Source organism: Biomphalaria glabrata, chromosome 10 (assembly GCF_947242115.1).
Source record: "Biomphalaria glabrata chromosome 10, xgBioGlab47.1, whole genome shotgun sequence".
Classification (NCBI taxonomy): Eukaryota; Metazoa; Mollusca; class Gastropoda; family Planorbidae; genus Biomphalaria; species Biomphalaria glabrata.
Window position 1 is genome coordinate 7,651,319 of NC_074720.1, and position 22,536 is coordinate 7,673,854.

The window sequence follows — 22,536 nt, forward strand, 5'->3', positions numbered from 1 at the left end:
AAACAAAACAAGAATCAATTTTAAAAAATAAACAATTAGTTAATTAACTATTGGAAATTATTAATTTTTTGTTGTTGTTATCAAACGACTGTCACAGTCTCGCTTGACATTAACTGTTATTCGTTCACCTTGGGTCAAGAAGGTGAAAAGCACGTGAAACCTCTGACATAAAATGAGGAAGTAGGAATGACTAAATTCACTTTAAGTCAATAGAAATTTGGGATTTGAGACAGGGCGCATATTTTAATAGTAGTAATTTGTTGTACTCGGAGCTGGGCACGTGATGCGGACGTGATTTAGTAGTAAAGTTCGATTATCTTTGTTACCCGTTGTGAGGCGGACGTGACTTTAGTAGTGAACCTATGCAAGAGGACTTATTATATTTAGTATGTTTGATACCGCTGTGATGCGTAAATAATTATGTTTCAATACAATGCACTGTATTAATGTAACTGCCCGGAAGTTGCAGTAGTCCTATTTAATAAACATTATTTTATTTCCACGCTTTCATATCAAACACGTAATTTTACAACGAGGTAAAGAAATTGTACTTGACTGATTATAGATGAGGCGGTATATGCTGAATCAGTCCCTTTGGGAAGGCTTGAGACCTCGATTACAATTCAAGTACTACAACTATTGTTTATTGTAATCAAGATACGGAATAATTTTTTTGGGCCCTTAAGAAAATGGGGGCACTTAACTATATCTTTTGCCCCTATAATAAAAATCCAGCACTGTGAATACTTCTATTTCAGTCATTTGTTCAGCGGGTGTGCCCATGACTTTCTATGCTGTATGAAACGCTTGTTGCTTTATTTCAACTTACATAACCAAATTTGTTTGACTTAAAAAATAACAAGAAAAACATACATAATAGTGTTTGTTGTCAAACCAAAGCATACAATGTGTGAATTGTAACGATTCCTTAAATAGCTTAGGGCCTTATGATGACTAGATCCGACCCTTAGTATTCAGCAGCCTACCTCCTTGTTTTAATAAATGTTGAAACCTTTTTGAACACCCCTCAGATAAGCTTTAGAAGGAAAGGATCTAGCCAGGGCTTCACAGATGTTTGTAAAATGCTTGACATGTTTCGGAAGTTCTCTCAGAGATGAAGATAATTTACTTCCTAGTCCAAACCTCAGGACGACGGGGGATGGGAGCGGGCTGGGCTTGAACACTGTTCCAAGTCCAAAAGACAGTCCAGTGTGCAAACCGCACGACCAGGTAGCCATCACTGATACGTAAGTTAAAGCCAAGGATATCTTTGTGGTGGCATTAAACACGTCAAAAGGATCAAAGTTAATACCTGGCTGTGTTACAAAATATATAGGTAGTACTTTAGAAATATGTTTATTATAAGTGGGAAAAAAACCTATGGTGAAAGTTTTATATTGTAGAATACTATTGATGGCGGATAAGTTTAAATAGCTGGGTTTTTTTTTTTTTAGCCGGTGTACAGAAAAGCGAAAGTGTCCATAAGACATACATTTCAAAAAGTACACATTTTGTACATAACACACATATAACCTAGTGTTATGGAGTGTAGATGTGTGTGTATTTGTGTTTCTATGGTGACTGTGGAAAGCGGTTAGCGGTTGGTTGTGAATGACATAACATAGGTGGCGTTGTCGTCACTTGATCTTAGTGAGAAGAGAGGACTCCAGAACGTGAGACTGAAAGGTTTCTTAAGTATAACCACATTTATTTCATTTCATATGAACTTTCACGTTTCCTCTTCAATTTAATGCACTTTTTCATTTTGTCTATAGTATAGACAACGTGTTATTAAGGAAGCTATTCAAGTTATGTGAAGGTTTAGTTCAGATACATAACGACTACAACGGTTTAGTTGTATACCAGCAGTCTGGTGCTACAAGTCAATGACCGGTAACAACACTACATTTTCTTCGTGTAGCATAAGTTTATTATAAAGTTGGCAGCAGTGATCTTCAAGATTGCGTCCTTCACTTAGGTTATATGTTTATTTGAAAATCTTTTCCGACTTTCCTATTTTTAGTTTCTTGCGTTCTTTAAGGTTTCCTTATATCGCTAACACATTTTCTCACATTGCTTTCTCTTGCTTATCTACTTTTTCTGAATTGTATTACTTGAAGATCGTAATCGCGATCGACAAATCAAAATGTAAACAAAGTGCAGATAACTGTCTTTAAAATTTATCGTGTTCATCGCCCCTGAGAGAAAAACAAAATTAAACAAGACGCAATCCGTACAATTAAATAATCTTTTAGAGATACAAACACACAGACGCTCGAACACATACACACACACATAAAAAACACACACTTAATCACATAAACGAACTGAAAATTGGGGCAGAGCTATTCAAGTTAAGCTACGTTGTCAGTTGTTGGCTTGGAGATATGTGGGGATATTACAAGTGAATCAATGTAAGCCTATTATATTTTAGAGGCGCGGTGGCTGAGCGATAAAGCGCTTGGCTTCCGAACCGAGGACCGGGGTTCGAATCCTGGTGAAGACTGGGATTTTTTATTTCGGGATCTTCTGGCGCCTCTGAGTCCATCCAACTCTAATGGGTACCTGAGATTAGTTGGGGAAAAGTAAAGGCGGTTGGTCGTTGTGCTGGCCACATGACACCCTCGTTAACCGTTTACCTTTACATCATCTGCCCTATAGACCACAAGGTCTGAAAGGGGAACTTTACTTTACTACTACTTACTATTATATTTTTTAATCCATAAACTGTAAATAATTTTGACAAACATCTCTTGCGAACAAAAACAATAACACTTTGATTTCAATATTTACATACTTAGCCTGAAATGATATATATAGATCTAATAGTAATGAAATAAACTGATAATTAAACGAATATTTGACTCACAACAAAAACATGTCTTTACTCTTTCATGTCTCTAGATCGTCTGCCGTTTCACATTTCCAATTTCATCACATCATCCTCACTGCATAGCTACCAACCAACATCTTTTTCAGGGTCACCTTGGTAACACACACACACACACACACTACATAACATGCTACACCTTCCATCTACGTCACATCATATCTACACAACTGACCCATGGGGTCTGTCGAATAAAACTCACAAATAAATGTTCAAAATAAAAACAAAAAGCATATCTTATCTTATAAAATACAGATGTTACTTCAAAAAAAAAAAAAAAAAAAAGATTACGTCCTACGCGTCATGCATTCAGTGATGCAAATTAACCAATGACTTAAATTCTTCCAAGTCACTGGTTTTCCTGGCTAGCTCATGCCACCTATCCATGCTCTAATATCGCTAGGGAGAAAGAGTATTTGTACACATTTGTCCTAGTATATGGGATGAGGAATGTGCCTTTATCTTTGTGTCTTTCTGAGTATTTTATTAAATTTTGTTTTTGTATTTGAAGATTATGGTTCAGTGTTTTATGTATAATTGCTACTTCATTTTTGAGTCTTCTGTCCTGAAGGCTTTCTAAATTTTGTGATTTTACCAAAGGTGTTACTCTAGTCAAATGTGAATATTCGTTTGTTATGAATCTCACTGCTCTATTTTGTGTCTGTTCCAGTTTCTTAATGTTTTCTTGAGCTGAGGGGTCCCAAACAGAGGATGCATATTCTTTTATTAGCCTAGCCAAGGTTAAATAACATTTTAGTTTTATGTTATTATTTGATTTATAGAAATTTCTTTTAGTAAACCCTAAAGCTTTGTTTGATTTTTTGATAGCTTCATCAATATGGGGATTCCATGACAGTTTTTCATTTATTATAACACCTATTCATTTTGGTAAAGGTCCTTACCTTTCTTTGGTTAAGAAATCATTGGCATCATTCCTGCTTGGGACTACATTATGAAGGTTGGATGTTGTTGTTGTTTTCTCTCCCTGAAATGTCCAGGTAATTACTTTCACTTGAAACTTTGCAAATCCTGCTTCATACTTGTGGCTATGTCTCTATTGCGGAGAAATAAAGAGCACATTATTATAAGCTTTAAAATAATAAACATGCTACTATCTAGCTATCTGGTGTACAGAATACACGAAGGGTTGATTAGCTATGTAATAAGGTAAAGGTAATTAAATAATTGGTTAATTTTATTGATTGATTCATGTCTTGTCAAATACAATGAATAATTATGCAAAGTTTCAATTTGATCCGAGAATGGGAAATGGGAGAAAAAATATGTTAAAACTTTTTAACAAACAGAGTGAGTTGATATAAACTGTTTAAGGAAAGTAATTAAAAATAGAAAAAAAAACATCAAAAATGCATATATAAAATATAAACACGGTCTTATTTAAAAATTTGTATCCAACATAAACACACACACACACACAAAATACAAAACAAATCCCCTCTCCACCCACCTCCTCATCCCCCTCTAAGGCTGACAGTATGTCCAGGTAGCACCCTTCTTTTTTTTACGATTGAAAACCAGATGATTGCATATTAAAACAACGCGATTTTGTTTACAACTTTGAGATGTGTGGGAAGATTTTGTGGCGCCAAAATGTAGACCAGACTCACGATGAAACTAGCCAGCAGTTGGTTTTTTGAAGTTCTTTTTTTTTTGAAAAATAACAACAACAAAAAAGCCAGTGCACACGTTTATTTAGACCGATTAAAAAGCACCTTTGGAGTTGCTTTTGTAAATATTACATCACTGTTTGCAATTCGCATTGTTTATATAAATATTAGTTATAGCCATAATAAACAATTATCACCGAATTAACTTCAAAAAATTGGATGTGTGCGTTAAATTACGCGCGTATAGTTGGTGCAAACTGTTGGGTCATGGTGTTCTCCTGTGGATCATAAGTTGCAAACTTTTCTTCTTCAATTGAATGTACTAGATGTAAGTTCTGTGTGGCACTTGACATCTCTAGAGACGATCTTTTCCCTTTGCAACTGAAGATGTGACTAAAGAGTCTAACCCTTGATTCAAAGCTGAGGTCACTGGTTGGACATCTGTAATTGTTACATTTATTTATGTATTTATGTTTATGTATGTTGTGTGTTTGTTGTCTTGTTCTATTGTTTAGTGTGTTCGCATGTTTTCCTCAAGTCTGTTATCAGTGTGTATTGAAGTTTCCTGTTAAGTTTTTCACTTTCTTGTCATGTCAGTATGATGGAGTTGTAACTTAAACAGCAGTGTTGTTATTACATCATAATTGATAATATAACTAGGTGGCAGCTTTCTAAAAGTTCTAGAATGGATACTGTAAGTAAAACTAACCACTTTAAACCAGGAATTAACCCTCCACCTCCTTTAAATGTGAAGAAAGGGCGTGAAGAGTGGAAGCTTTTCAAGCAAACTTGGCTGAACTATTACACTATATAGAGAGAATAAACGATATAGATGAAGCCAAAGCACTGTTCTTGTACACTGTCGGCCCAGAGGCGTTGGATACAACAGTATCACTTTTAAACCAAAGCACAATGTTCAAGATATAATATGTGCATTTGATGAGCATTTCATAGGTCTAAAGTATGAACCCTAGGATAGATTTGTTTTTAACAACAGAAAGCAGAAGTCGCAAGAAACTGTCGAGGATTACTTACCAGCTCTACGCACACTCGCTAAAACCTGCAATTTTTGCGATTAATAAGAGACCGAATGATAGTTGACATCAAAGACACAAGGACAAAAAAAGAACTCTTACCAGAACATAATCTAACGCTCAAGACTTGTATAGAAATCTGCAAGGCAAATGAAGCTGCTGACTAGCAGCTGAAGGTACTAGAGACAGGTACATCTGATGCCTCACCACCTCAGGGTGAGGCGTTCGCTGTTTCTTCTCGCAAGAGTATTCTACTACGAAATGCTGCTCATAACAGTAAAAAGCGCAAATTTAAATTTTGTGTACAAAATCACCCATTTAAAAAGGAGCTGTGCCCTGCATGGGGTAAAACTTGTAATATCTGTAAACAAAGAAATCATTTCAGCATTCAATGCAACCAAAAAGAAACTGCAATGTGTACAGGAGGACAGAGATGGCTGTTATACATTATCTTCTAGTGATGAGGCTGTGCGTGCTGTACAAGGTGGACCAGACAATAAGATCCTAAAAGCTGAAATGATCATTGCAGGTGAGAAGATTGTGTGTCAGATTGACTCGGGTGCCAGCGTTAATGTTATCCCTAAGAAGCTTGTCAAAACTGTATACATCTGTCCCACTCAAAGCAAGCTACGTGCGTATGATGGTAACACACTCGTAACTATTGAAAAGGTTTCAACTCGTAGTACACAATCCAAGGACCAACAAGAGATATCGTGTTGATTTCGTGGTTGTGAAAGATGACTTAACTCCCCCTGTTAGGGAAGAAAACGTCAGAAAAAAATAGGACTAATTACAATAAACTTTTGAAAGTGTTGATAAGGTTGAAAGTGTTGATAATATTGAAAGTGTTGATAAGGTTGAAAGTGTTGATAAGGTTGAAAGAGTTGATAAGATTGAAAGTGTTGATAAGGTTGAAAGTGTTGATAAGGTTGAAAGTGTTGATAAGGTTGAAAGTGTTGATGAGGTTGAAAGTATTGATGAGGTTGAAAGTGTTGATAAGCTTGAAAGTGTTGATGAGGTTGAAAGTATTGATGAGGTTGAAAGTGTTGATGAGGTTGAAAGTGTTGATAAGCTTGAAAGTGTTGATGAGGTTGAAAGTGTTGATAAGCTTGAAAGTGTTGATGAGGTTGAAAGTATTGATGAGGTTGAAAGTGTTGATGAGGTTGAAAGTGTTGATAAGCTTGAAAGTGTTGATGAGGTTGAAAGTATTGATGAGGTTGAAAGTGTTGATGAGGTTGAAAGTGTTGATGAGGTTGAAAGTATTGATGAGGTTGAAAGTGTTGATAAGGTTGAAAGTGTTGATGAGGTTGAAAGTGTTGATGAGGTTGAAAGTGTTGATTAGCTTGAAAGTGTTGATGAGGTTGAAAGTGTTGATAAGCTTGAAAGTGTTGATGAGGTTGAAAGTGTTAATAAGCTTGAAAGTGTTGATAAGCTTGAAAGTGTTGATAAGCCTCGACAAAAATAGTTGAACAGTTCTCTGATGTATTTGATGATCAGCAGGGTGAATTACCTGGTGTTGTACACTTAGAAGTGAATTCTGACATAACACCAGTTATATGTCCATCTGGTCGTGTACCTATGCAGGCTAAAGTCAAGTCTGAGTTAGAACTGCTAACAGAAAAAGAAATCATTGAGCCTGACTGACTGGGTCAGTCGAATGGTGATTGCAACTAAAAAATCTGGACAACTCCGTATCTGTTTAGATACTCGTCCTCTCCACAAGGCACTTCAAAGAGAACGTTGTCCCCTTCCAATAAAGGGAGACTTGCTTCCAAGATTATCTAATGCAAAAGTGTTTTCAAAACTGGACCTTGCCTTTTGGCATGTGCATCTGGATGAAGCATCGAGTTTGCTCACAACTTTTTAGACACCATTTGGACGTTACAAGTGGAGAAGAATACTGTCTGTCTGTCTCTCTCTCTCTCTATTTGTCTCTCTTTCTCTCTCTCTGTCTCTCTCTCTCTGTCTGTCTCTCTTTCACTTTGTATTTCTCTCTCTGTCTCTCTTTCTCTCTCTCTCTGTCTCTGTCTCTCTGTTTCTCTCTCTGTCTCTCAGTCTATCTCTCTCTCTCTATCTTTCACTCTGACTTTCTCTCTCTCTCCTTTTCACTCTGTCTTTCTCTCTCTGTCTCTGTCTCTCTCTCTCTTGGTCCCTCTCTATCTCTCCCTCTATGTCTTTCTCTCGTTCTCTATCTCTCTCTCTCTGTCTCACTTTCTCTGTCTCTGTCTATCTCTCTCTCTTTCTGCTATATCTACTATAGGTGCATCTCTTCAATTATATTATATATTGCCTTGTTGGTGTTCTGTGCGTCTTATGGGCTACATACATCTCCAAGATGCCAAATAAGCCATGTGACCTTGATCCCATTCCAACCTCCTTACTCCTTGAATGTTTAGATGAGCTTGTACCCACAATTACTAACATTGTGAACTCTTCACTGACTTCAAGCATTGTACCACAGCAATTGAAGCATGCACTTGTCGGGCCCTTATTAAAGAATTAAACTATCGCCCGGTATCGAATCTTCCCTTCCTGTCAAAGCTTGTGGAGCGCATCGTGTTAGTGCTAATTCTTTCTCATCTTGAACAGTAATGTCTCTTGGAAGAATTTCAATCTGCATATAGGAAGTGCCGTAGCACAGAGACAGCAGTGATCAGGGTACTAAACGACTTACTTCACAATTCCGACATAGGCCACATATCAATACTTTCCATGCTGGACTTGTCCGCAGCCTTTGATACTCTAGACCGTGAAATTATGATGGCCAGATTCTTTGCCACTTTTAGTTAAGCAGGAGTCGTCCTAAAGTGGCTTGGATCCTACCTGACTGAACGCACCCAAAGTGTCGTTGTTAACGGAACAGAATCAACAAGCTTACTCTTGAAGTACGGAGTACCCCAAGGATCAGTTCTAGGCCCAGTACTGTTCACTATGTATACATATCCACTCAGCGGTGTCATACGGCCAACCGGCATCTTGTACCATTTCTTTGCCGATGACTCACAGTTATACGATTCCTCAGTACCATCAGAGGTGTCGCATCTGGCAGAGAAAATCAATGGTAAAGTTGCAAGGGTGAGCGATTGGATGGTTGAGAATAAACTCAAGATGAACGAAGACAAGACAGAAATAATTAAGATTGGCACTAGGAACAATGTCTCAAAAGTTGAAAGCACAGATTCTCTTTTTATCACGAACAGCCATGTTCCTTATGTCTATGTAGTGCGAAATCTTGGAGTTTTCTTCGACTCAACACTATCTTTCCACCCACACATAAGTCAGCTTTGCAAGGGTCTTTATCTGCAGCTGCGTAGATTAGCCAGATCCGACCATATTTAACAACGGAGTCAACAAAAACGCTAGCTGTGGCATTCATACTCTCCCGCCTTGACCACTGCAACGCCGTGCTAGCAGGTATACCCGATGACAAAATAGCCAAGCTGCAACGTATTCAGAACAATGCCGCACGAATAGTCCTTAGAAAAACAAGACGAGATTCTGCTACTAGGCTCTTGCACACGCTCCATTGACTTCCCGTGAAAGCGAGAATCGATTACAAGGTCGCCACACTTTGTCATCAGTGTATATATAACAATGAGATGCCCTTGTACCTTAGCGAACTGATCACTCCATATGTTCCCCAGAGAGCCCTGCGCTCAATGGACTCAACGCCTTTAGTGGTGCCACGTTTCTCCCTCAAAAGCTACGGTCTGTGCACAGACCAAAGGTTTGGAACTCACTCCCCATTGATCTCAGACAGACAACATGCTACACTACATTTAAGAAGAGCATTAAGACCTATCTGTTTAAAACTTTTTTTTTAGATTAATTGTCATTTTAGCTGTGGTGTTTGTGTTTGTTACAGCGCCTTGAGCCTACATTTTGTTTGTTAACAGCGCTTTATAAATAAAATTATTATTATTATTATTATCAGATAGTCAACATTATGTAGCCAGTCTTACACAGTTTATAGAGATAATGTAAATTTCAAAATAAAATTGAGAAATGATTTCGCCATGTGTTTATCATTACCTTTAAATGTGTATTTCCCTTAGTGTTGTGGCTACAGGTCTGACGCTGCCATACTTTATTTATTGTTACATTTTTAAATATTTCATATTAAAACACGTAAGCCAATTTCGTGGGCGTCTCTCAATCTGCGGAGAAGCGGCCCGCGGTGGGGGGGGGTATACATGTTTCTTCGGGGTTTTAAGTCTAGAACATGCAACATTGAAACATTTTTTAAATCCGATATCATGCTATATTAGATCTTTTGGCGCAACAAAAATGTTATATGAAATCAAAACATTTTGTTTTTTTAAATTAAATAGATGTGCCGTTTATTTTTCTTAAAATTACACATTTTTTTTTAAACTAACAAAAGAAAATATAAAAAATATAAAAAATTGTAGAAAAATGTTACAATATAGCATTTATACTTATGGTTTTGTTGTCTACCTAAATAGAGTTTTAACTCTTTATCTCGTAATTATTTTCCACGTTCTGACAGAAATTTAAATCACACATGTTTGTACTCTCTACTTTGTTATAATTAAACTACAATTTTTGTTGGTAATCAGAAAACGTTACTTTTCGAATAGAACTATAAGAGAGTGCATGCTCTTTTTATATAACACAAAGTTTATAAAACCAAACATTAATTTAATTGAATGAGCTCAAATCAACGATGGTATCGTTCATTAGGAGAGAAAGAGTTAAAATTAGAATTAATTCACTGATAATGTTTGTTGTCGCTTTTTGACTCTTGTCTCATGGTCAGCACGGTCACGTCATCGGTCTGTTTGGTTCTTATTTCTAATAGGCACACACTTAAATTTATTGCGTTTTCCATCTGTCTATTTTTAGTCCTGTTTCCTTTGACAGACTTTCTTCAATAGACGTCTCTCTTCTTCGCTTTGTTTTCGTCAGCTAGTGATGTGTGACACTGCGTTCCCTATTATCAGATCATGTCGTCGTTCCTTTAAACCCTACATCCAGACATACGCCCCCCCCCTCCTCAACTTACTTAAGGAGCTTATATAGCTTATATACAATCGCTTTAGACATCGGTCAGCTGTATCTGAGTTCTTCAAAGACCTCAACCTGCTTCCGGTCTATTGTTTATTACTGACAAAGTTTTCCCTTACTGCAATAAGTGTAGCGCCCGTGCCTCTGTTAGTCGACGCTCTTTTCACGCCAACTAATGTTGCCGAACGCGCCATTGTCCTTTTATCATCATCATCATCATCATCAAATTCTATTTGAGTAAGGGCTTGAGAGGACAGAAACCCTGCTGTTTGGCGTAGTGCATGTATGTCACCATACAGCTCGAGACTTTGTGGTTTCCCAGACCTGTGGAGACTGAGGTTTTGGGACTTGTTCAGCACTCTTACCACTTTTCCGTTTCAATTTTTTTAATTGTTGTCAGAACATGATGGAAACTCACAGCCTGATCAGTACATAGTGTTAGTTTTTCTTGGTGGGCCAAGGAGTCAGTAATGGTATTGCCAGTCACCTACTATCCCTACTGACTGTATTATAACTTGGATACCAGCAACTGGCTAATCCACTGCAACTTGGAATTTGTAACTATATTGACGTAACTTTCCTTTTTTCAATGACCTGTCATTGTCCTGACGTAACGCATTCATAGAAAGCCTATGTTCCGTGTTCCATATGTTTACCCCGCCTTTTTATCTCCACCCCCCAACCTTTTCCCACGAGAAGGAATCCAGGTATAAATCTACTAGACTTTATAATATTCCATTGATAAGCCTTTAGACCTATATCTAGAAGACGATGCGCAACATTTTCCTGAACATTATTTTATTTAATTCTTCAACGAATGCGGAAAACTTTCTCTAGCAAAATTTAAATGTATTTCTTTTTTTTACTTTGAAACAATCTTGGTCAAATTAGAGTTTTTTTTTTAGTTTGGCCAACGAGCTAGTAATTCTTTACTCAGCATTATAAGCATAAACTGTTACATTTCTAGGAAAAATCGTTAGAGCCGTTTTCGAGATCCGTGTCCACCCGCCCAGGTTGTTGATGTTTACTCTAAAGTTACGGTGTGAATAGAGGTCTTGTACAAATTGGTTCGAAAGGAAGCGAAAAAAAGATTTAGTGGTCAGTTATAGTGCGTAGCGTAACGGATTCCTTTCGGTCAAGCGTCTCCTTTTTTTTCCCTCTGTACCTTCCCGTCAAAAATTAAATACTCGATACTCCCTCGCCCAAATGTATCTGTATACAAGAATAATATTTAAAAAAACTATTAATAGGTCCTCAAAATAGTTGGATATTTAGGTTTAGATCTTCTTGTTTGTTCTTATTCTACATTCAGAGAGTTCAGATCAGTAATCCTATATCTGACATGAACCGCGCAGTGGTTTCCAGATCAGGCAGTTCTTCGTATAGTTTTTTTTTCTATAGGAAGGTTTTGGGGCCAGGGTCTTGTTTGGGCTTCTTAATATAGTAAGTTTTGGATCTATGCTTACTGAAAAAGTGTTATCATCAATTAAATTGTTTTTTCTACAATCATTGAAAACAACAACATTGGTCAGAATCAAAAAGTCCTATCTACAAGTTCTAGGTCTATTATCAAACAGGTCCTACCTACAAGCTTTAGGTCTATTATCAAACAGGTCCTACCTACAAGTTCTAGGTCTATTATCAAACAGGTCCTACCTACAAGTTTTAGGTCTATTATCAAACAGGTCCTATCTACAAGTTTTAGGTCTATATCAAACAGGTCCTACCTCCAAGCTTTAGGTCTATTATCAAACAGGTCCTACCTACAAGCTTTAGGTCTATTATCAAACAGGTCCTACCTACAAGTTTTAGGTCTATTATCAAACAGGTCCTACCTACAAGTTTTAGGTTATTATCAAACAGGTCCTACCTACAAGCTTTAGGTCTATTATCAAACAGGTCCTATTTACAAGCTTTAGATCTATTATCAAACAGGTCCTACCTACAAGCTTTAGGTCTATTATCAAACAGGTCCTACCTACAAGTTTTAGGTCTATTATCAAACAGGTCCTATCTACAAGTTTTAGGTCTATTATCAAACAGGTCCTACCTACAAACTTTAGGTCTATTATTAAACAGGTCCTACCTACAAGTTCTAGGTCTATTATCAAACAGGTGCTACCTACAAGCTTTAGGTCTATTATCAAATAGGTCCTACCTACAAGCCTTAGGTCTATTATCAAACAGGTCCTACCTACAAGCTTTAGGTCTATTATCAAACAGGTCCTACCTATAAGTTCTAGGTCTATTATCAAACAGGTCCTACCTACAAGTTCTAGGTCTATTATCAAACAGGTCCTACCTACAAGTTCTAGGTCTATTATCAAACAGGTCCTGCCTACAAGTTTTAGGTCTATTATCAAACAAGTTTTAGGTCTATTATCAAACAGGTCCTACCTACAAGCTTTAGGTCTATTATCAAACAGGTCCTATTTACAAGCTTTAGGTCTATTATCAAATAGGTCCTACCTACAAGCTTTTGGTCTATTATCAAACAGGTCCTACCTACAAGTTTTAGGTCTATTATCAAACAGGTCCTATCTACAAGTTTTAGGTCTATTATCAAACAGGTCCTACCTACAAACTTTAGGTCTATTATTAAACAGGTCCTACCTACAAGTTCTAGGTCTATTATCAAACAGGTGCTACCTACAAGCTTTAGGTCTATTATCAAATAGGTCCTACCTACAAGCCTTAGGTCTATTATCAAACAGGTCCTACCTACAAGCTTTAGGTCTATTATCAAACAGGTCCTACCTATAAGTTCTAGGTCTATTATCAAACAGGTCCTACCTACAAGTTCTAGGTCTATTATCAAACAGGTCCTACCTACAAGTTCTAGGTCTATTATCAAACAGGTCCTGCCTACAAGTTTTAGGTCTATTATCAAACAAGTTTTAGGTCTATTATCAAACAGGTCCTACCTACAAGCTTTAGGTCTATTATCAAACAGGTCCTATTTACAAGCTTTAGGTCTATTATCAAATAGGTCCTACCTACAAGCTTTTGGTCTATTATCAAACAGGTCCTACCTACAAGTTTTAGGTCTATTATCAAACAGGTCCTATCTACAAGTTTTAGGTCTATTATCAAACAGGTCCTACCTACAAACTTTAGGTCTATTATCAAACAGGTCCTACCTACAAACTTTAGGTCTATTATTAAACAGGTCCTACCTACAAGTTCTAGGTCTATTATCAAACAGGTGCTACCTACAAGCTTTAGGTCTATTATCAAACAGGTCCTACCAACAAGCCTTAGGTCTATTATCAAACAGGTCCTACCTACAAGCTTTAGGTCTATTATCAAACAGGTCCTACCTACAAGTTCTAGGTCTATTATCAAACAGGTCCTACCTACAAGTTCTAGGTCTATTATCAAACAGGTCCTACCTACAAGTTCTAGGTCTATTATCAAACAGGTCCTACCTACAAGTTCTAGGTCTATTATCAAACAGGTCCTACCAATAAGCTTTAGGTCTATTATCAAACAGGTCCTACCTACAAGTTCTAGGTCTATTATCAAACAGGTCCTACCTACAAGTTTTAGGTCTATTATCAAACAGGTCCTACCTACAAGCTTTAGGTCTATTATCAAACAGGTCCTACCTACAAGCTTTAGGTCTATTATCAAACAGGTCCTACCTACAAGTTCTAGGTCTATTATCAAACAGGTCCTACCTACAAGCTTTAGGTCTATTATCAAACAGGTCCTACCTACAAGCTTTAGGTCTATTATCAAACAGGTCCTACCTACTAGTTCTAGGTCTATTATCAAACATATTATATCTACGACTTCCAGGCCTATTTTAGAGAAGACCCCTACAAGCTTTAGGTCTATTATCAAACAGGTCCTACCTACAAGCTTTAGGTCTATTATCAAACAGGTCCTACCTACAAGTTTTAGGTCTGTTATCAAACAGGTCCTACCTACAAGTTCTAGGTCTATTATCAAACAGGTCCTACCTACAAGTTCTAGGTCTATTATCAAACAGGTCCTACCTACAAGTTCTAGGTCTATTATCAAACAGGTCCTACCTACAAGTTCTAGGTCTATTATCAAACAGGTCCTACCAATAAGCTTTAGGTCTATTATCAAACAGGTCCTACCTACAAGCTTTAGGTCTATTATCAAACAGGTCCTACCTACAAGCTTTAGGTCTATTATCAAACAGGTCCTACCTACAAGTTCTAGGTCTATTATCAAACAGGTCCTACCTACAAGCTTTAGGTCTATTATCAAACAGGTCCTACCTACAAGCTTTAGGTCTATTATCAAACAGGTCCTACCTACTAGTTCTAGGTCTATTATCAAACATATTATATCTACGACTTCCAGGCCTATTTTAGAGAAGACCCCTACAAGCTTTAGGTCTATTATCAAACAGGTCCTACCTACAAGCTTTAGGTCTATTATCAAACAGGTCCTACCTACAAGTTTTAGGTCTGTTATCAAACAGGTCCTACCTACAAGTTCTAGGTCTATTATCAAACAGGTCCTACCTACAAGTTCTAGGTCTATTATCAAACAGGTCCTACCTACAAGTTCTAGGTCTATTATCAAACAGGTCCTACCAATAAGCTTTAGGTCTATTATCAAACAGGTCCTACCTACAAGCTTTAGGTCTATTATCAAACAGGTCCTACCTACAAGCTTTAGGTCTATTATCAAACAGGTCCTACCTACAAGTTCTAGGTCTATTATCAAACAGGTCCTACCTACAAGCTTTAGGTCTATTATCAAACAGGTCCTACCTACAAGCTTTAGGTCTATTATCAAACAGGTCCTACCTACTAGTTCTAGGTCTATTATCAAACATATTATATCTACGACTTCCAGGCCTATTTTAGAGAAGACCCTATCTACGAGTCTAATTTCTGCTTTAAACAATTCTTTACCTTGTACTGCATTTTTTGACTTTTTTTCCCATAGTAACGATACAGGTGTGTGGACTTACGGAAGGAGCGTAGAGAAATAAAAATGGAGATTTTGTTGTAAATCACGAATATATATCAGTGACTTGAAAGGTTTATCAAAACAACCACAACTGGGTTATTACATTTCAGTCTGGATAGCACAGAAGGTACTGTAAACACACACACACATACAAAGAGAAAGAACATACTGGCAAGATATCTTACTATAATCTAGCTAGCCCAATGAAAGGTGTATTGAAGTCATTATCTAGCAGGTGTTTATTTAGTGAGAAGAGAGACAGAGAGAGAGATTAGGCGAGAGAAAGCGGAAGTGAGAAATTTGAAACTTATTTGAGTTTATTAAATAAGATAGACAGGTGTTCCGACGAACTGACCGACGACGAAACATTTAATAAACAAGGTTACAAAAGACAGTTTGTGTGGAAACACAAACTCAAAATTGGCCCCCGAAGTGGTCCACCCAGTCAGGCTTCAATATTTTCAGAAAGAACATCCGAATGAAATTATATCAAAGACAAATGAGAGATAAGAATGGAGAAAGAAGGTTAACAGATATTGTGTAGTGCCCCAACGGTCCCGCAGATCAAAGGATAGGTGAAAGTGAATGTAAAGTTAGATGTGAACCTGGCCTAACTAGTTCCGCTTTCAGACCTTGTGGTCTATAGGGCAGATGATGTAAGGTTCATCTGTTTTTGTGGCCTACGGTTAACGAGGGTGTCATGAAGCCAGCACAACGACCAACCGCCTTTACTTTTCCAGAACTAATGTCAGGTACCCATTAGAGCTGAGTGGACTCAGAGGCGCCCAAAGATTCCAAAGTTGAAAATTCCAGTCTTCACCAGGATTCGAACCCGGGACCCCCGGTTCGGAAGCCAAGCGCTTTACCGCTCAGCCACCGCGCCTCCCATGGCCTAACTAATATCTTTTAATTGTTCTAATTGTTTTGGAAAGGCTCAATCTCTTATTCGAATCCTTTTTTTTTTTTTTAAACTGCTTGCATAACTGATTTTAAAAATTAGATTTTTCGCTTTCAGAAAAAAAAAAGTAGCCGTTGCATCAGAACTTTGAATGGTCTAAAATATTGTGATGTCGGATTTTCAATATCTTTTCTAGTTTACGAGATCTAAACGGGACGAACGGACAGACGGACAGACATTTCGCACAAAACTAATAGCGTCTTTTTCCCTTTCGGGGGCCGCTAAAAATTGATTTCAAGCTATTTCAAGTCACTATCAAATTTATTTTTTGCAATTTGTAATAATGAAACATAAAATCGAAAACTTTATCCCGTAAAATAGTAAAAATATTCTTGTGATAGTAAGTGTATGTGTTTTGAGTGGCTGGTAGTGCAGTGTGTGTGCCTGTGTATGAAATGACCATTGGACCTTAAGTGTACATGGTTGAGTGAACAGCAGTGTGTCAGGACTTTGTGTAAAAGGAAGTCAGGTTTAGAGAACAAGTGGCTGGAGTAAAGAGCATAAATAGAAACTAATAAAATCATTGTGTTTATTGAAGCTCATGTTGTTTTAGTGGGTCTATTACAATTCTCACCGAATTTTATCTACTTTAAAAACTTTAATTTGGCTAGTAACAAAACAAATATGCATGAATTATAATATAACTCTCCAAAGTAATATCCTAAAAGAAATGACCGTCTTAAAAAAGACTTCATTTTTTCGAAGACATGATCTGAGAAAAAAAGTCTCCTAACCAGCAAAATCATGAATGAAAGATCAAAGACTTACAAGTTGTCTGCTTTGTTAAGATCCAGGCGATGTCTTAACTCCTGTTGTTTTGTTATGCTTAGGTAAAGAACGCCTGGCTATTGAAATAAAAAAAGAACATTTTATGTTATTTATCGCTTCAGTTGATATATCTACCCTTGCAGACGTTGCAAAGATTCTCTTGAGTTCGCGCCCTCTCACTTCCCGCGCTAAAACATTGGCAGCATTAAATGAATTGAAAAAAAGCTCCACCGCACCGTACCCTCTCTCTGACGTAAAACGAATGTTCAGGGGGGGGGGGGGGGTAGAGTAAGCCAGGGGTGGGGGGCAGTGGGCGGTATGCATTTTTGCTTCAGTAAGGGTGGTCTTGAAATATTCATATTCTCACTTCTGCTTCCTGAAAAAAAAAAAGAAGGGCGGAACGTGAGTGAAGAAAAAAAAAAAGAAAAACTGGGTCATGAGATTTTATTAATGGAATAATTATATACTGTAAAAAAAAAGTAAGGTCCACCCATTTCAGACCTTGCAAAGTCCACCCATTTCAGACCTTGCGATCTAAGAAGCAAATGATATACAGGTCAACTGTTTCTGTGGCCAACGGTTAACGAAGGTATCATGTGGTCAGCACAACGACAAACAGCTTTTACTTTTTCCCCCAATTAAGGTCAGGTATCCATTAGAGCTGGCTGGACTCAGAGGCGCCCATAATATCCCGAAATAAAAAAAAAAATTCCAGTGTTCACCAGGATTCGATTTCTGGACCCCTCGGTTACAAAATGTATAATATTACTATTATTCAGTTAACGCAACTCTGGTCGAGTCTGGTTTCAAAATCGAGATCCTTTGATAGATGGCCAAGCGATTTATGAGGAGGCGCAGTGGTTAAGTGGTAAAGCGCTTGGATTCCAAACCTGGGGTCTTGTGTTCGACTCCTGGTGAAGACAGGGATTTTTTCATTTCTGAATCTTTAGAGCACATTTGAGTCCTGGCATTATTTATTATTTGATTGCATCTTACTTTTGTCTTAATATATGAATGCGATAGAACATCGGAAAAAAAAAAGATACAAAGTTTGTTCTTTTTTTCGTTCATCATTACATTAAATATTCCGATCATACAAAAACAAATTGTTTTTTTGATTATTAATATGATATCATGGCCTAAAATTTGTATTTGTACTTTTGAACTGGAACGCGTTTGGCTGTCAGAAGTTAAGTTTCGAGTTCAAATTCCGGGGATTGTGAATTTTAGTATTTTAGGACTGACGTGTCAAGGATAGGTCATCTGCTCAGTACCGGACTCGGCCAATGGCAGTATAACTCTTTTAAATAAAACGCAGATCTGTGTGAGAAATATTTTATCAAGTCTCAAGAAGGTTTTTTTTTTCCCTGAACGTACTTGGACCTGACAGAGACACATTCAAACATACTGGTAATCAATATGTACTGGGTCTACAATAGGTTACGCCGGCCTACGCACACAGACAAAATAAGTCAGAAAACAATAAATGACAAGTCAAAACAAAGAATGGAAAGAAACACTCGACGTCTGGAGTTATATGTCCTCTACTTCGTGCGAACTGTTAGACAATGAACAGAATAAAGTCACGTACTTATTCATATGCCAATGAAGCCTCAGTAAGACAGAATAACGGCACGTACTTATTCATATACCTAGAGACCAAAAACAAATCTACAATACTAAATGATCACTATTTAACATTTTTTTCTCCGTAATTATTTCCACTGTTCCAATAGAATTATTCCTTTTATTCATTTTTATTTCACTTTCCTGTTATGATTGAACTTCAATCACTTTTACTGGTCGTAGAAAGCTGTGATGAGGCAACGAGCCATAGGTCTCCATGGCCCACAGGTTGCAACGTCGCAGGCTAGTATTCAGGCCTTCTGTGACGATTGGTCTCGGCTAAATTCAATAACTAGCTCTAAATCTACTCAAGGGAGTGTCCGCCTTTAGACCATGTGGCCTATAGGCCTGATGATATTTTTGTGGCCCACGGTTAATAAAGGTGTCATCTGGCCAGCACAACCGCCTTCATTTTTCTAAAACGAACGTCAGGAATCCATTAGAACTGAGTGGACTCTGAGGCGAGCTAAAAAAAAAAATCAAGTAATTAAAAAGCCCAGTCTTCACCAGGATTCGAACTCGAGACCCTCCCAGTTCGGAAGCCAAGCGCTTTACCACTCAGCCACCAGGCCTCCTTAGCTCACAATAGATGAGACATAAGTTCTATTACTTTTGGGACCACAACCCGATGACGTTTGTTTTTTCCCACAGTGTATTATTAAGTAAAGAAATATCAGAATTTGAATCACGGGCCTTCGGTTCCGAAACACTTCACTCATCGCTGTCACGTCCAACATCCCAGAGTGTTCAGCTTTTATTATTTGATTTCTTTGTTTTGGCCATTATAGTTCTATGCTTAGGCTTAGAGGTGATGACCTAATTATAAACGATTAAGATTTATACATATTTACATACACGGGATAAACATGTAGTAGCAGGATAGCAAATGTATATTTCACAATTATTGTATACACCAGCCATCTCGTTTTACAGCGAATGGAATGCATATAGTGTACTTAATTTTGTTGTATCTTGGCCAGACCAACCAATATAGGTTAATGTAAGGAAGGGGCACAACTCCAGCGAAATTCGAAACTTGTGTGTCTTCTTGACCTTGCGTATGTAACAATTTGCGTCTGCGTTGATACTATTTCCATCTGCTGCTAGAATCCTAGATCTGGATCTCCTGCTAGATTTGTAAATGCCCAGATGCAGCATTCTTTGCAGAACTTAGCTAATCTTTTGTTTTTTAAAACCTTCTATTAGTTCGTGACAATTTAAAGTCTTTTTATCATTTATAAAATAAAAGTTAAAAAATGTAAATGGACCTCATTCACCAATCATAAATAAACATCATCGAGCCACGTGTTTCTCTATCTCTTCTATACAAACTACGATCTAATTTTATCAACAATGGCTATCACGTGACTTTTTTTTTTCGTTGTTTTATCAATATTATCAAGCCACCGTTCGGTTTAGTGAATGAGGTCCAATATAAGTCTGAATATTTAATTGACTTCTGAAATATACTTAAGGTATGAAAAAAAGTTTACAAATAAAGTTGAATAGAGTTTGTTCTTTTCCAACTCGGCCGTTGCCCAAGTCTGACGTAGAGGAGAACTTTTGGCAGCTTTTGTCTTACTAAAGAGACTCCAAGAGAACATTTATAGAGACCGCGATAAAAAAAGAGATCAAGAACTGTAGCAGATCCTTTGAGAATGTTGCTGGCGTTATTAGCATAGGTGTTGATACTAATGTTCTCCTTTCTCCCGAGTGTTGAATTAGTTTTTGCTAATACGGATGTCAAGTAGATCTTATAACTTTAGTTGCACAACTGATATTCATCATCATCATCACTCCTTTGAGTTCCTCATGGAACATAGGGCCTCGACAAAAACACGCCACTCTCCACGGTCTTTTGCTATTTTTTTTTTTTATGGTTTCTTAGCTCTTCCGGGTCCTCCCGGCTTCTTCAAGTACACTGCGTCGCCATGTTCTTTTTGGTCTTCCTCTGCGTCTTGTTCCCTGGGGTTTCCACTCTAAGGTTTGCCTAGTTCTGTTGCTGGTATCTTTTCTAAGGGTGTGATCAATCCATCTCCACTTCCTCTCTAAGATCTGCACATCTATATATATATATATATATATATATATATAATTTATTAGAAATCACAAATTGACTCATTGGTTAGCTGACGATGTACATTTATTAATATAAAGTAAAATACACAATCCAGCATTCAAGGTGCAAATAATAATGAACAATGTATCACAAGTTATTAATCCATATCAGGAAGAGACTCGACTATTATAAACATTCAGTGTACGTTCTTACTTTCTGAGGACCAAAGTGAAAACTGCCCTCTGACCTTGTGGACAGATCCAAAACGAGGCTTGACCGTTACTTGAGCGAGACTTTGACTTACACGTGAAACATGAAAATGAAGTATTCTTAGCGAACACTGATTGCCACATGTCACAGTGATTCCCAAACAATGCTTTGACAAGAGCTACATTGCAAAGCTAAATAGAACTAGTGTCAAGGAATTTGTGCAGAGACGAAAAGAGAACTTAAATAGACATCTGCAGATGTCGTCTGCTCTAGATGTGAGAAAATATTTACATCACGGCTGGTCTGTTATCATGGGAAATCTTTCCATTTTTTTTGTTAATCTTCGCGCTTGAAGACATGTTTTATTTTTTAAAAAAGGCATTTTTAAATGAAAAAGTTTTCAAAAAACAAAAATACATAAAAAAAAACAAGTTTATTATCATAAACAAATTAAAAGTGGTTGAATGTTTGCGTCTTTGTTACAGAATTTTAGGAAAAAAAAATTTTGGACTGTGACAGAACTTAAGACATAATCCTTGTGACAATTTCTTTTTGACAGAATCTTTGTAACAATTTCTTCGTAACAGAATCTTTCTGACAGTATATTTTTGACATAATTTTAATGCCTGTGCATTCAAGACAGAATCTTTGTGACAATAGGCCTATGTTTGTGTGACAACTTTTGTGACAATACCTATCTGATAAAATCTCTTTTTCTTTTCTAAGGTGGTCGCTGAGATGGCGGGGTACAAGACTGTTGGTAGTGAATTACTATGCCCTTTCAAATAATTGTGATTTTTAAATTCAAACACCATAAGTAGTAAAAACTATAATAATTGTGATTTCTAAATTCAAACACTATAAGTAGTAAGGACTATAATAATTGTGGTTTTCAAGTTCTAGCACTTTAAATAGTAAAGACTTCGTTAAAATTTTATTGCCAGGTACCTTGATTTGAAAGCTACCTGGTTTTAATAAGGTAATTTAAATAGTGAACGTAGATTTTCACCACTCCCCAATCAAAAGAGTTACATAAACGCGCTAGTTTGGGGAGACGTCATTGTTTTCAATTGAAACTCAAATTCTCCAATGAAAAGTGTCCAACACAGCGTGTCCCACAGTCTCCCGCTGGCCGCTGAAAGGTCACTTGACAGTTTTTCATCTATTCCCACACCAAACACCAGCTTGAACTAACACCTCTGACATTTAGATTAAACTCTGTCACAAAATATGGTTTTTAGGTCACAGGGTCTCAGTATTTGTGGAGGAGGAGGGAGCGGGTATTGAGTTTATTTTAATGCCTTATAAGACGCAGCGAGGAAGTCTAAAAACAATTAATACTCCCCCGTAACATCGGGATGGATATATTCTTAGCGTAG

The 22,536-nt window shown here is 37.2% G+C and overlaps 1 protein-coding gene across 1 annotated transcript in view; it reads right to left on the reverse strand.

The window, feature by feature from the left end:
- Positions 1–17,454, reverse strand: part of LOC106073070 (probable serine carboxypeptidase CPVL) — a 47,373-nt gene extending 29,919 nt beyond the window's left edge. The window contains exons 1-2 of the mRNA XM_056044540.1: positions 17,263–17,454; positions 3,793–3,944 (exon numbers count right to left, since the gene is read on the reverse strand). The gene's annotated coding sequence lies outside the window, so the exon portion shown is untranslated. The remainder of the gene's footprint in view (positions 1–3,792; positions 3,945–17,262) is intronic.
- Between the last annotated feature and the right edge of the window lie 5,082 nt (positions 17,455–22,536).